The sequence below is a fragment of the Pleurodeles waltl genome, chromosome 7, assembly GCF_031143425.1.
Source record: "Pleurodeles waltl isolate 20211129_DDA chromosome 7, aPleWal1.hap1.20221129, whole genome shotgun sequence".
In the NCBI taxonomy this organism is placed as follows: domain Eukaryota; kingdom Metazoa; phylum Chordata; class Amphibia; order Caudata; family Salamandridae; genus Pleurodeles; species Pleurodeles waltl.
This window is the reverse complement of record NC_090446.1, coordinates 914137841-914150538: the sequence shown is the minus strand read 5'-3', so window position 1 is coordinate 914150538 and position 12698 is coordinate 914137841. Positions and strand designations below refer to the sequence as shown.

At 44.2% G+C, this 12698-nt stretch overlaps 1 protein-coding gene across 2 annotated transcripts in view; it reads right to left on the bottom strand.

The window, feature by feature from the left end:
* The window catches only part of LOC138245726 (proton-coupled amino acid transporter 1-like), a 391946-nt gene that overhangs the window by 269675 nt on the left and 109573 nt on the right, over positions 1-12698 (bottom strand). The window lies entirely within an intron of this gene.

Sequence of the window (12698 nt, the reverse complement as noted above, 5' to 3'; positions counted from 1 at the left end):
TTCACTTAGTAGCTAAGATGCAGCGCATGGTCATGATGTTTAAGTGATTTAGGTCCAGTCCTTACCCAGGCAGGGGAACAAAAGCCAGCAGGGCAGACAAACAAGGCAGGAGTCCAGCAAAGCAGCAGGCCAGCAGAGTGCCAGTCCCGCAGCTGCACAACAGTCCATCTTCCTGGCAGAGTACTCACAGGTCCAGAAATGTACTGAGTTGATGGTGTCAGAGGTTCCGTACTTATACCCAGTTGGGTGTTTTAAGTGGGGGGAGACTTCAAAGACAGCCACATGTTAGACACAATAACTTTTAAATAATGTTTTCGTCTACAAATTGATGAATGAATACCGTGAAATTTGCAACAGCAGCAATGCATCAGAGTTGGGACTCACAGTAGAGGCGATGCAATAGTTTCAACCCACGGAACAGGAGGGTTGCACCGGTTCCGATCCATGCAGCAATGCATCAGGTTGACAGAGACTGCTGGAGCAAAAACTTGCCAAGGGTCCAGGACTGGGATGGCACCACTTGGCAGGGCAGACTCACACCTAGCCTCTACCAGAAGGTGAGAACAGGTTAATTCAGGGTTTGCCTGACAGGTACCCTGACTAGGATTGTCGTGGCTGTTTGACTAAGGCTCACAACCAAATCAACAAACAACACAATTTCTAACAGGAGGGCTTTGAAACCTTTAAGGAATTGCACACAAAGAAAGAACTAGTCTGATGAGCAAAGGGAAGTTATTCAACATAATTGGTCAATTTGCAGATGAAATCATTGTTTAAAAGTGGTGGTGTCTAACATGTGACCCCATAAGTGGATGCCGTCAGAAACCTTTCAAAGACTGGTGTTCACCACTGGATCTCTGCTCAGGGACTTCTTAAGAGACAGAATTTACTATTTATATTTTAGTGTTCTGTATAGCAAACTATGCCTGGAATCGATCAGAGTAGTTCACAAACAACTAGTGAAAGTAACCTATGGATTCTTACAAATAATGTCAAAACGTGTAAGAGGACAACAACGGCAGAATGAACAGGGATATACATGATAATCACAAATTACATTACCAAAATGTAAGGAAGCAGGATCAAGGAATTAGTTTCAAAGCATGAAATCAATCAGTAATCATAGGCAATCACGTCTGAGCCTCACTAAGATTGAGTCACAAGTAGCACAAGTGTTGTAGCTAAGTCTTGTGAAAGGTGTGTAAAAACGCAATCTGCCTTCCACAAAGCTGATCACAAAGGAAGAGTTAATCGCTGTGCTTTCATGAAGGGAGCACGTGGCTCCCAATGCCCAGTTAAGACCACTGAATCGGTCCGAGTCAAAGGTTCAGCAGTGGGCACGTCTAGGTGTGGCAACTGTCTAGGACACTGTAAATGTCATGCAAGATGGCAGCAGGGGTAAAAGAGGAGGATGTCTCCACGGGGATGCAGCAAGTTTGCAAATAAGCCTACTGGAAAGAATTGCATTAATTAAGGGCATGCCCTTTATCAATTCTGAGCACACTTTTGCAGACACATATGTAACAAACACAGCAAAACAAGCAATGTAAAAGTCAACCGATCTGCTGTTTGCTGCAAGCTTTTTTGATTTGTCAATGCTTGTTTTGCTTTGACAAGTTTTTACAAAAGTTTACTCAATAAAAAAAAACAGGCTAAAGGTGAAAATACATTTATATTGAAAAAAGTGAGCATTGCCACAGTAGTCACTGGAACTTAAGGGAACTATTTTGTTTGTGGAATTTCTTCTTGAGGAAGGGTAAAATACCGCCACTCACAGTGAAGTTATCCAGGGGCTGAAGTAGGCTGACCCACTGAATCATGTTGCCTGCTGTAGTGAGCAGAAAAAAAAAATGTGAATGACTAAATAACAGAACAGTGGATGAAGAGAGCTGGCTGAAAGCCCCAATAAATATGTGCAGTATACAGGAAATTGTAGTAAAATCAAAGATGGAGATAGGGTCTACAAATGAATGGAGCAACAAACAAAGCTTGATTTTGGAGCAGGTATCAAATTAAGTCCCAGCCTGGGATCACTTCATCTGTCATACAGGGTCTCCATAGCCCTGTTGCACAAAGTGATAGTGATTTGATGACAACAGAACTCATCTCTAAAAACTAGTGACAGTAAAGTAAATCCTGAGCCATCAAAAGCACAACAAATTGGGCATCCAGCTCAGGGAAGGAAGAGCATCCTGATCTACCATGCGAACTGGGAGAGAGATGCACTTATTTCTGGTGGGGCTCCCATCCCAGGTGTTACTACTGCAGACATCAGGTTGCTTTTTAACCTCCAGCTCCATGCTGCAAAGACGCCGAGAAAAGGAACCAACTGCAATAGTGCAAGATGAACCAACACCAAAAGGCGATGTTAGATCTTCAAGAGCTGGAGGTCTAGGCACAGACTTGGCACTAAAGTGGGGTTAAGGAGCTGCCAGGTTTTCTAGTCCGCAGAAGAGAATATAGGGGGAGTCGCAGAAAAAGAACAAATGTATTAATTTCAGTAGTGTTTAAAACTTTTCCTTGTTGTCTGCCTGGATCACTCGCCGACATATCTTCTATGGTTTTTATTTCTCTCAACAGAAACCAAGAATGGATTAATTAAGAGGCTGAAGATTGAACTGGATAAGTATATAGTGGGCACCACAAGGTGAACAACATCTTGCTGCTGGTAAGACCCTCTTATGAATTGAGACCAGCATATGCCCATCCTTTTAGCACAGTACGACTGTACAAGAAATACCGTTCTTTAAGGCGTGGCTCTATTATGCAGATCTGCATTACCACCAATAGAAATACTTCAGACTGTGAAAAGTTGATGAAAAAGGGGAGCGTTTACAAGGAATGTATGGGGTAATGGTGAAAGAAAACATTTTACGCTTGTGTGCAAGAGCAAAGCGGTGTATGATACAGGGCCTCACTGTGTATTAGACGAGGCACCTGTAAAAACAGATTTCCGAGTAAGAGAATGTGTTGTCTCTCTACAGTGAGCAGGATAGAGAAACAGCAGGAGTGGCTGTAGGGCTCTGAACCATAACTATGCTGGGGCCCTGGAACACAGCTGCAAGAAGCAGAAAGGCCAGACCGAGCCAGAGAATGGCAGAGTTGGGGGGGATGCAGGGACCTAAGTCCCATACTATCCTGGTAAGTCTGAATTTCAGATCTTAAGTAATGCCTCCCCCAGATCAAAGTTGTTTTGATGGTTCACATAGAGGTGCAGTGCACACTAAGACACAATTTCAATGAGGAATGGGGTACATTTTATATAACAAATGTGACTCGATCTACCCCTCCAAGGCAACCTTGGACTAGCACAGTAACCAGTAGATCTATAGCTGAATTACTGATTAGTGGAAGATTGGGTGAACGCAAAGGAGAGCTAGGCAATACCAGTGAGATGTCAGGAACTCACTCTTCTGACCCCAGTAGGCAGAATATCTTCTCAGGCCAGGTAGTGAGGAAACCAGAGGCTGCTCGCTGCCTATTCCTCAGGCACAAGGGGGCTGATCTGTATATTAACGGTGCAGCCAGGCGCCACTAGACGGTGATATCCTAGGCGATCAACTAGTTTGAAGTAGAATATAAAATGTCCACAGAAATATAACCATCTGGGACTGCCAATTAATGCCATTCTGCTATCAAAATTCGAAAATCCAACTAGTCAGCAATGGTTGATCTCCCCTCCGTTAAGAGCAAAGAGAAAATTCTGTAGCATTTGAACTGTGCACCCTTATGTTAAGCTACAAGGAGGCCCAAGCTATCAATAGAAGGTATCAATACGAAAATCTATAAGCAATAGAATATTACAGAGGAAATGCTGTTGTAACACTTGGCACCCTATTGCACACAAAATATGTGTTTTCCCGTCTGAAAACTGACTGTGTATTCTGTGCCGTGTTTAATTATATTTTTGAGAATATATGAGTGGTATCACCCTCATCAGTAGTTCCCAATAGGCTTTTGGAGATCATTGAGTAAACAACCGTTAACATACAAGATGCATGACGCAACACGTGTGGTAAAAATGTTCTAGCGTAGTAGAACCGAGTGTTCAATTGTTCACGATAGGTTGCGGGACCTGCATACACACTTTGTTTCTGGGTTTGAGGTTACGGTACCTGAAAAGAGTTCGGGTGTGTGCCCACAGTGGCTAACAGCACACAAAAGGAAAACTTCTTAATCCAACTCGTGTGTAAGCCAGATAGGTACTGCTAAGCTATGCGCAGGGTCAGGTGTCCTCAAGTGGGACCCGGGACATTTCTTCCAACACTCAGTGGACTGAAGGTGGTGATGGGCCTGGGTTTACACCATGCAAGAGTCTAGTAGAAAATCCAACCGGGTAGCCTTCAAATGTAAACAAGGCACATATTGGCACAATGTAGCACAATGCCGCTATGCTAATACCGTGCTGGGCAAGTCCCGCCAGTGGACTCCACAAATAATTGGACTGCCGAAGTTTTATCTCAGGTGCCAGTTTTTCTGAGTCAGAAGTGTAGGTTTAGACCCGAGTGCCAGTAAAATTACATGCACAGCCCAAGAATCTGTGACCATTGTGCTAACATTTGATATGAAAAGGAAAATTAACTAGAGCTGAATTGACTACGTCTTACCAACCACGGCCTTTCAGAACCAAACAGACAACCTATCTTTATTGATGAAATACCAGTAAGTTTTTACTGGCTCTCACAAAGAAATATCGGTACATTTTATCTGTCATCACTTCACAAGATTCAATACACAAAGACTAATTTGCTTTCCACATTGATATCCCCCTCCCTTACCTTGAAAACAATAGAGGTTCTGAGAATGGTAATTCTAAATTTTGTATGTTCCCGTGATTGACAGACATTTTGAAAGTTGGCATGAAACATGTCGATTCCTCTTTAAATGGACGAAAAATAATACATTGTTCTTTTTAACCCTGTAAGGGGTTGCAGAAACCAGAAACGAAACTGGTAATTTAGGCCCTCCTCCTATCCAAAACCAGAAATAAAACTGGTAACTTAGGCCCTCTTCCTATCCAATGTTACAGTTGAACTTTTTTCTTCTTTCATACATAAAGCTAGACCTGTGTTTCTGCTAATAAAAAAACAAAAAAGCACACCTGGAGATAAATAGTAAACTCAGATATGGAGGCAGCAACATCCATTTTTCATCTTCAGGGTCAGCTTTCAAGGAGACTTCAAAAAGATGACACCTATGGTAAGTCGATGTGCCGACACATGTTGTACCCCTCTGGTTCCTTAATGAACAAACAAGAGGCACTCGTTGAATAAGCACTTGTATAACAAAGAGTACAAAAATATCTGCTGAAGTTACTGCAATTGTCCTTTGAAGTAGAACACCATGCTATGTGTCTTTAGGATGGTGTGAGATACAAACACAAAGATTGAGAGGCGAGGCAGTTGTCAATGCGATTACAAAACTCTTGAGCTTTAATATCAATGTCCAAACTCAATCCAGTCAGTTATTCAGCAATACTGCCATGAATGATGTTCCAATCAGACCCCACAGCCAACACGTGTTTCGTCCAGGGGATACCCCATCGACTTCATCAGGACTGTAAAACAAATCAGCCGTGTGTCTCAAATCTTAAGATAGTGTAGAAATGGGTCATCTATTTATGAGCTAATATAATGCTCCACTCCAAAATCGCCTCCGTTATTTGGCCGTTCAGATCTAAGGATAACATTCTGAGTAAGCTGTCGCTATATCATCATCTGCGAGACCAGACGATGATATAGCGACAGCTTACTCGGAATTTTATCCTCAGATCTGTTTGTATCTCACACCACCCTAAAGAGACATAGCATGGTGTTCTACTTCAAAGGACAATTGCAGTAACTTCAGCAGATATTTTTGTACTCATTGTTATACAAGTGCTTATTCAACAAGTGCCTCTTGTTTGTTCATTATCATTGTCTGTTTGGCTTGCCATACAGTTGAGGATCAGGGGTGTGGTCCTCTAAGAGTGCACTGTGTGATTATTCATGCTAAGACTCATACTCACCTCGTAGCCTTGAGCGCCACTCTTTCCCATAAGGAAACACCCTTTCAAAAGTAGGACCCTCTGGTTCCTTATTTTACGATTTTTTGAGCTGCACTAAGTACAATATATTCGGAGCACTATTGACAACTATTTTGCTGGTTGAGAATAGGTACTTTAATTCTATTCTAACTGTAAGAGCTTACAGGACAGATACAATCCTTGGAATGCCATGATCTGTCAAACACTGAGTTGTCTCATGAATCAACAATTAGGTGTACACTCAAGTGTTTTCCTAGTCCCCCTGATTTATTATGGATTAAAATAGAAAAGCTCTTCGTTTTCACTGCAGAGGTCCAGCTGTGATGCTTTGAACTGTTCAAGAGTCCTGACATGGCTGTACAGCTCTTGAGTACAAGGGAAGATTCCCAGGAAATCACCAGGAAATCGGCTAGGTCCCTTATTTGTGGAAGTCACATTCTGTTATTGTATAATCCTTTGTAAAACCTTTGTAAAATACTCACAATTCTGGAAACACATGCCATGTTACGTTGAATGGCTTGTTGAGCACAAAGTACACTCATAGGATTCCTTGGTGCTACAAAATTAAAAAGGTATAATCAAACATGAAAGCACATTAGAAATATTAGCCAAAGAGCCAAGACTTCATTTTGTAGCAGAGTTTACTGAGTTTAGGACATTTCCCCATGCTCGTATATAGGGCGTCCCACATCTTGGGGACCAGTTAAGAGAACACATGGAGTACACACTGAATGAAACGATTTGAGGGGACATGAACTGTTTTTCAGAAACAGTAGAGTGGCATCAGGCACAGTACGATGCACAGTACGATGCACTGTAACACTGCATTTAAAGCACAAGAGATTTTTATTAGAAGCTAACACAGTTGGCTAAACAGTGTCACAGTGTAATAAAATTAAATCGTTTAAGTATACTGGATACTGAGTAACTGATTAACGGAATTGGAGATAAATCACACTTTGTATCACATTTTGTAGACACGCTGTGTTGACACGATTGAGGCGGGGGCTGACTAGCATGGTCATTGTTGAGTGGTCACAATTTGGCTTCAGCAAGTAAGGCAGGTTTTTAACAGACACAATGAAAACAACCTAGGGTGACAAAAAAACGTTTAAATCAAACTGGAAGTTCAGGTTCTGATCTGCGTTAACTGGGCTGCAGCAGGATCTAAGTTCCATGAGTCGAAAATTATGCAGCCCTGGATCCTAAGGTCCTCCAACCACCATGACTCCTGAGATACATCCAGTTCACGCCAATCGGGCACTATACAAGAACTAATCTGTTCTATGCTGCTAAACAACTTCACCACAATAATGGTATGTTTTCTCTCTGTCCTGTCCTCATCAACAGTGTTTCCAGCTTGTAGACAAAAAATCAAAGAGATTAAATTACAACCCTCAGAGGTTCAATATAGATGTTAAATAAAGATTGTGATAAACAGCAGCCCCGGCAGCCCCACACTTTATGATGTGCACTCTAGGAGTAAAAAGTGGAATCCGAAAATCCGGATTAGGATCTTTTAAATAAAACCCAAACCAGTCAAGTACAGAGTTCCCCATAAATAGTACATGGAGTTCTGCAGAAGTATCATGAAAGACATAGCCAAATGCTGCTGAGAAGTACCATAAAGACAGAGCGATGACACTGCTCCTGTCTGCAACCAGAAGGCAAAGAGCAGAAACAAGGTATTTAGGGAGACCGTGATCTTCTATGTGAGATTGGAACACAGCTGGAATATAAACTGATGCATCCTTAAGGCTAAGACTGAACTCCTGTGCTCATGCCTTGCTAGTGGTGAACTAATACAGCAGTGAGTTTGTTTTAGTTAAGCAGTGTATATTACTACCACCATGATATGCCTTGCGTAGCCCAGCACCTCCAAAGGGAAACTGGATGTTCAGATTGGCACATCCCCTCAGCACTTTCTCCTAAGCGCCAAACTTATGAATTCTCCTTGCCCAAACTTTCAGCTCGTCCTGCCTGAGAGACAGCTAATGGCAGAAGGTATATTGCTTTTGTGACAAAAGCCACAGCACACTGCAGACAAATTGCAAAACAAACTGTTCAAACTTCAAGTCAGTCTCATGAAAAGCAGTGTAAGGAGAAATGTCCAGGTCACCAGCATCTTGTATATCCAAAAAGATGTTGTCCTCATCATAGGGTTTATCATCATTGTCATCACCAGCAGGAGATTGTGAAGTTTCAGGGTACGAGTAAGAGTACAGGCATGCCCCGGCAGCTCTAGCTCATACATGAAGAAATCTGCCTTTGATCACTAGAGGCTGCTAAACCTCGACGGCTAGAGTCTACGGATGGTGTGACAAAAATGGTAAACTGCTCTGTTGGCTTGCCTCCAGCCCCCCCTTGTCAATCGAATTATACCGGAGATTGCAGATCCACAAGCGACCGCTCACTGCACTTTAGGAGGTATCACACAGACCGTTGCTGATTATTACAACCGCCTATATGCAGTCCTCCGGTTGAAGGGGTTGAGCCACACCCCCATCTTTTACAAGAAGTGCCCCTTTCGCGACTGTCTCAGGTCGGAACCCAACGACTTGACCAACCACTATCGGTCGAAGAGGTTGGGGTGGCCATATTATCTGTGGCCTCTGGGAAAACCCCTGGCCGTGATATATTTCCTGCAGATTATTATTCTGCACTTAGGGATATCCTGACGCCCAGGCTCCATGCCTTGTACAATGAGGTGGCAAAGACCGGTGCCTTCCCCTCCGAGATCAACGCGGCCACAACTGTGGTCATTCCAAAGACACAACCTCCGTCAACTTCCCGCTCCGACTGTCGTCCGATCTCTTTCATGAACGGTGAAGTAAAGATTCACACCACAATACTAGCTGCATGACTCAAGCAAGTGCTCCGCACCTTGGTGCATCCTGACCAATGTGGTTTTATAATGAATAGAAGCACACAGCATTGCCTTCTGCACCTTCACTTCGCCTTGGCCCACCGTCAACTCCTTCCACCCCACCTGGCCCTCCTGGTTATAGTTTTTGAAAAGGCCTTCGATACAGTGGACTGGACATATTTGAAGTGGGTACTGGTGCAAGCAGGTTTCAGACCATGCTTCCGAACTCTTGTCCGGGTACTTTACTCCAACCCCACTGCCCCAGTTCAGGTCAACAGAGTCCTTTTGGGTGCTGTCCCATTCAGAAGAGGAACTCAACAGGGCTGTCCCTTGTTCCCTCTCCTCGTCATCTTGGCGAAAGAGCTGCTTGCTTGCCTACTCCGCTGTGATGCACATTTGCAGGGTTGGAGATGGAACGACACCCACGAGGACAGAATCCACCTTACCGAACGACATCCCGCTCTTCTTATTGGGCCCTGCCACAAAGGGTCCCCGATCCTTTCAGATTTTTCACCTCTTCGGAGAGGCTTCCGCGTTAACTCGACCAAGTCAGTCCTGGTGCACCTTTGTTGGCATTCCATGACTGCGTGGCATGTCAAGCTGACATCCCAATGCGTCGTCTCACCTTCTATTATCTTGGTAGCACTCCACTCAGAACTCACCTGATCCCATAATTTTTGCCCCCTGATGCGGAAAGCCAAAGACTACCTGGCTAGATGGCAGTTCCTCCCACTGAATGTCAAGGGCAGGAATGCTCTGTATAAAATGATGATCTTACCAAGGTTCTTATATATTTCTTTCAGAACCTACCGATCCTCCTGCCGCTCTGCTGGTTCCGAGCACTAGACAGGATAACCTCAACGTTCCTTTGGTATAACTCAAGACCCTGTCTGGCCTTTACCCACTGCCAATGTCCTCCGTATAGCAGAGGACTCTCATCCATATAGCAGGGGACTCTGGATGACTAACCTTTATCTCTACTAACTTGCATCCCCAATCCTGGTAATTCATGATTGGTTTAACGGGGATGGTCAGACCCAGCCTATCAAGTAGAGTCAACTTCCCTAGGGTTCCCCGATTCTTATTGCTACCACAACAGTGACCCGAGTCAGTTTTCCTTGCTTGGAGAGCTGCACTCTGGCACACACACTGGAATGGCAAACTCACTTTCCAGACCCCCTTGTGGCACGGCACATGGTTGAGAGAGACTGCTGCAATTGCAGGCCTTTGGAAATGGGACCTAATCGGTATAACACATCCGGCGAGATATGGACCGGGACCCACATTCACTTTTTTCAAGAACTGCAAGAAACCCATTCCCTCACAATTTTACAAGTACCTTCAATTGATACATGCTGAACAGGCCCACATCCTGTGATACCTACATCCCAGAGTTTAACCCACTAGAAGCCAAACTTTTAATGGACGCACTGTGTAAAGGTGGCATTCACAGATATATTGCACACTTATCATAAATTTACCAGGCACTCTGGACCACTTAAGGAAGCGTTGGGAGAGCTGGCGGGGCCACCTGGAGGATGACGACTGGCGAGATGCCATGATGGCCCCAAGGGTCATCTCAATAACCTCAAGCTGCACCTGATCCAAACCTACTACCTTTACTGTGCCTACCTCACCCCAGCTCGACTGCATATAGCAGGGCTTAGTTTAGGATCCTGGTTGCCCCCGCTGATTCGCAGTCCATGCCGTCATCTACAATTTGGTGTGGGCATGCCCTGTGAGCCACCACTACTGGGCAAATGTAACGAATGAACTCACTGAGGTCCTGGGGTGGGAACTCCAACTGTCCCATTTGACGCTGCTCTTGGGAGTCATGGAGGGCTCTGGAGGCTACCAAGCAGACAAAATGTTCCTGGGCACTGCCACCATGGTGACAAAGCAGGATATAGCAGTCAAATGGAAAAACTCTGCTCCTCCAAACGTAGCACAGTGGTGGAAAGGTGTAGATTGGTGTGCTATGCAGGAGAAACCTGTATATGAGGCTTGAGGATGCCCTTCAAAGCATGAGCGGATATGGGGTAAATGGTTGGGCCACATGGAATGACCCACTGACTACAGCAAATCTTGTACTTCTCAACTGCCGTTTCTCATTGATCAATCACATTTATCTGATATGTGAGCCTGTTGGAATGTACCACCTGAGTGGTTTATTTTACTGTTGTTAAATTCAATAAAATTGGTTAATTAAAAAAAAAGTACAGGCATGCTGTGTATGACCTTGGAGGAGTGGGAGTTTGTCTTTCAAAGTCTGATAAAACTATATTGCTAATGATTCAAACATTGGGGCTTGTGTCGAGGCCTGGGGTGGCGACGTCGGTTGCGGCACTGATGCTGGAACCAAAGGAGCTGAACTCGGAGACAGGGCAGACCTCAAAGTGAGGACAAGTGGCACAGTCAGCATTAGTGATGGCTCTGCCAGAAGAAATCTTACTACATTGAATCCTTTGGGCCCGAAGGCACTGCAGAAGAAGAAATTCAGTCTAGGGTCACTTTGAAATTGTGGAGTTGTTGAGATGCCTTCTGAGGCACTGGAAAGTTGAGACGCATCGAGACCAGCTTTGTGGCCAAGAAGTTCTCAGAGAAGCGTGCGATTCCGAAAGGTGGTAGTGGAGGGACAAAGTGGACCTGTGCTTCGAATTCTTATATTTCCTTCCTTTCCTGAAATTTGAAGATGAATGGCCAGAAGAGCATGCTGGCAGTGAGAGCACAACTGCACCTTTGACATCAACCCACACTGGACATTCTTCAACTTCCTCCGAGGTTCTGCGATGGCAAGTTTGGCTTTACGGTAATGAATAGCCGTTTTTGTTCATCTCCTTGCAGCATTCGCACAATGCTGAGATGTGGCTGGAGCAGAGACCAGAGACAATTCTTGTGGGTTCCATCACCGACATTTGTCTGCTGTAGCCTTCACAGGGTTTGAACCCAGTTATTTATGTAAGGGACGGGGTCCAATGCACACTGGAAAAACAATTGATGGAAAAGAAAACTGAAAAACAATCTGACAGGATTCAATGGAGCTCCAGATCCACGCCGGAGGGTGTCGAAAGAAGAAACTGACATCAGCGTGCGGTGATGGAGCAGATATAGGGGTAGCCACATCACATCGGGAGAGGGACAGATCCAATGCAGAGCAACAAGATGCCACCTATTGACACAAAAAGAAATTGTTAGCCAAATATCACCAGATACAGTCTGGTGCCTAAGGAAATTCACAAGGTGAGGAATCTGAGGTTAGAAGTCTCTATCAGATTTTCGGGTGATGAGCAGGTCATGGGGACCTTGCAGGACACCGAGGAGCCCAGGTGAACAGGTGAAAGTGAGATATTAGAAGCAGTAGAGGGTGTTGCCAGTGAACTGTATTTGAGACATTAGGATGTGGATTTGGGTGGGATGGTCAAGGATGTCAAATAATGTAGAGAGGTCCAGCAGTATATAGAGCCTGTAATCACAATTACCTGCAGTGAGACAGGTTTCTTCAATGCTCAGCGTGATCCCAAGCCAAATTGGAGGACATATAGGAAATGTTTGTCACTGATGTGATCTTAAAGCTTTTTTTATTGACCTTGCCAATTAAGAATAGGTGAGTGATGGGCAGGTAGGTGCCTGATTTAGTAATATGGTAGTAGTTTATATCGTACCTACCTCAATTCAGACCACCAAATCTTTTCTGAACGAAAGTACACCCTCAGTGGGTTAAAGTCTAAGAATGGCTAATTAAGTTGTAGTTTAGGGAATCTAGCTAAAAGAGTATAAATCACCTACCACAGTTACCGCTAGCACTTT